This window comes from Centruroides vittatus, unplaced genomic scaffold (genome assembly GCF_030686945.1).
Source record: "Centruroides vittatus isolate TY-2023 unplaced genomic scaffold, ASM3068694v2 contig_1451, whole genome shotgun sequence".
Classification (NCBI taxonomy): Eukaryota; Metazoa; Arthropoda; class Arachnida; order Scorpiones; family Buthidae; genus Centruroides; species Centruroides vittatus.
The window spans coordinates 109,950-112,517 of record NW_027120903.1 but is presented as its reverse complement, the minus strand read 5'-3'; the positions used below and the strand labels follow the sequence as shown (position 1 = coordinate 112,517).

General features: G+C 36.3%; 1 non-coding gene across 1 annotated transcript; it reads right to left on the bottom strand.

Annotated features, from left to right (window-relative positions):
- Positions 1-2,244: 2,244 nt before the first annotated feature.
- TRNAQ-UUG (transfer RNA glutamine (anticodon UUG)) lies at positions 2,245-2,316 on the bottom strand. The gene has a single exon. It is a non-coding gene; the product is annotated as a tRNA-Gln (tRNA).
- Positions 2,317-2,568: the final 252 nt, after the last annotated feature.

Genomic DNA, 2,568 nt, shown 5'->3' with positions numbered 1-2,568 from the left:
ATTTATTTATTTAAAGTAATAAATTTTAAGTAAAAATAAACTAATTTTAACGAATTTCTGAAAAAGCATATTTTTCACCAGATATTTAGTAAATGTTTAATAAACTCGAAGTCTTTGCAAACATATAATTTAAAATTTTATATGAAAATAGAAATACAGTAAAACCTGCTTAAAGTGATCACCCTTGGAACTAACATAAATGGTATGATTAATCAATACTTTGTAGCCTGAGGAGATTATTTCAGTTTTTAGAACTTTTATTTAATGTGAAATGAATTTAGTTTCTCACGGTAGCTGTTGTTGAAGCAATTTCTGATAATGGAAAATGCTACAATATGTGGGAGGCGGATGTTGACCTTTTCTTGTCGACGCCGCCAGGACATGTTTTGGGCCGTTAGCCGCCTGCGTGCTATACATATTTCACCGCCCCTATCAATGCTGATCGCGAGTAAATTCAAAACCTGAGCCAACTCATGAAAGCGTACTATCGATAGTTTCATGTAGTTGACAGGGGTTTAAAAATCCATTAAAATATTTGATATATATTAATTTTAATTTTATTCGAATCAAACCTCCTCGTCGATAATAGGCGCCTTTCTGCGCCGCCATGAAATAGGAGCTGCAAATTAAAATGAAATTTTTCTTATTTAGGATATGAATATGTGTATATAAAAATTTATTTAAATTAACAACGCATCTCTTTTTTAATTTAAATTGGGCTGCAATTTGAAAAAATTGTAGACCTATAAATTCCCACTGTCGTCCGTCCGTGTGGCTTTCCTTCCTTAATCTCGAGAACGGTGTTCGATACATGAAACTCAAGACGAAATATTGAAAGCTCAGGGGTAACATGTCCCGATTGACTGTACAACCAGTCCCCAGTGTTCAGTGAACAAAGACCACTTAGCCACTGGTGGGCTCTGCAATCAGGAACTGAAGAACTAAAGTGAAGTAAAAAGCTAAAAACGTGAGCAGTTGTGAACTAGTTCACTTCAGTCAGTTGAGAGAATCTTCTGGAACTGATGTTTCTATATTGTTGTTGGGCTGCAATTTGAAACCATTGTAGATCTATAAATGGCCACTGTCGTCCGCATGTCTGGCCTTCCTTATTCTCGAGCAGCCAGTTAGGTAGATGAAAGTCTAGATCAGATATGGAAAGATTAGAAAACGGATTGCCTCGATTAACTATATATGAACCTGCGATGTAAGCCGGAAGTCACTCTATTTCAATTCAAATCTATTTTTCTGAAAGGAGTTAAATTTGTATTTATATTCACTACTAGGTGTATTAAGAGACACAAGGCTTTTTTACGTCTTTACTTCTGGTTCTTCCATATGCCGATACGCGTTTCGGACTTAGGCCCCTCTTCTGTCGGCTGTACAATAAAACACATTTTAAGTTTCTTATAATGTGTTTTATTGTTAATATAAGAAACTTATAGTGTTTTATTGTACAGCCGACAGAAGAGGGGCCTAAGTCCGAAACGCGTATCGGCATATGGAAGAACCAGAAATAAAGATGTAAAAAAGCCTTGTGTCTCTTAATACACCTAGTAGTGAATATAAATACAAATAAAAAAAAGACACGGTCTCGGAATACATATTTATAGGAGTTAAATTGATAACAGGCACGAGTCTATTGCTAACGGAAAAGTATGATGTACAGGGGCGAGACACTACAGTACTGATTTGAGATCGAGAGCATCAATTTTAAAAATAAATGGTTTATAAATAAATAATATCGTTTCTTCGTTTCTGTGCGGCTGATTTAACTATTTCTTCCAGAAGAACTTACGATATTTGTCTTTCATACGAACAAAACTTACAGATTTTTAGTGTTTTTGCTTAACACGCAGACTTTAATTAAAATCACGAAACATCATCAGCATTAAAATCGAATAACTTTGCTACATTGAAATTAACGCGATTTAAACACTTATTTGATACGTACACGAAAAAAGGAAAGTATAAAACGTTTTTACTATTCCGACAGCGACTACAACGGGTTGGCTAGATATTTATTGGTCAAAAGTTTTTGGCTATTGTAAGACGATTACACAATAAATATCACAATGAACATTTTTAATTGAGTGCAATACGGTTGACATAGAGACATACAGGCTTTCCTGCGGCAGATTTTTTTACAGATGTTTCAAATGACGCTTGTAGGTGGGCAAAAAATACTCCCAAAAACACGTTTAAGGTGTCATAATCGCATAGTGCACGAGCTTCGACGACAGAAAAAGGTCTCACCGAGATTCGAACTCGGATCGCTGAATTCAAAGTCCGGAGTGCTTACCGTTACACCATGAGACCTCCGCGTGAGGCACTTCTCAAAAGACCATTTAAAAGCCAATCAGCGTGCCAACGGACATTATTGCATGCAACAGAAATTTGAGCGTCGCAAAAGACTTATCGTCGTCTGTCGTATATCGACAGATATACGACAGATGCGTTGCGCAGGACGAAACAACCTCGCCTTTCTTCGCTTTATCTAATTTGATAGGCGTCGTTTAACGATTCGGCTGAAGTATTTTCGATCGCATGCTGTTTTTCGCTAATGAAATC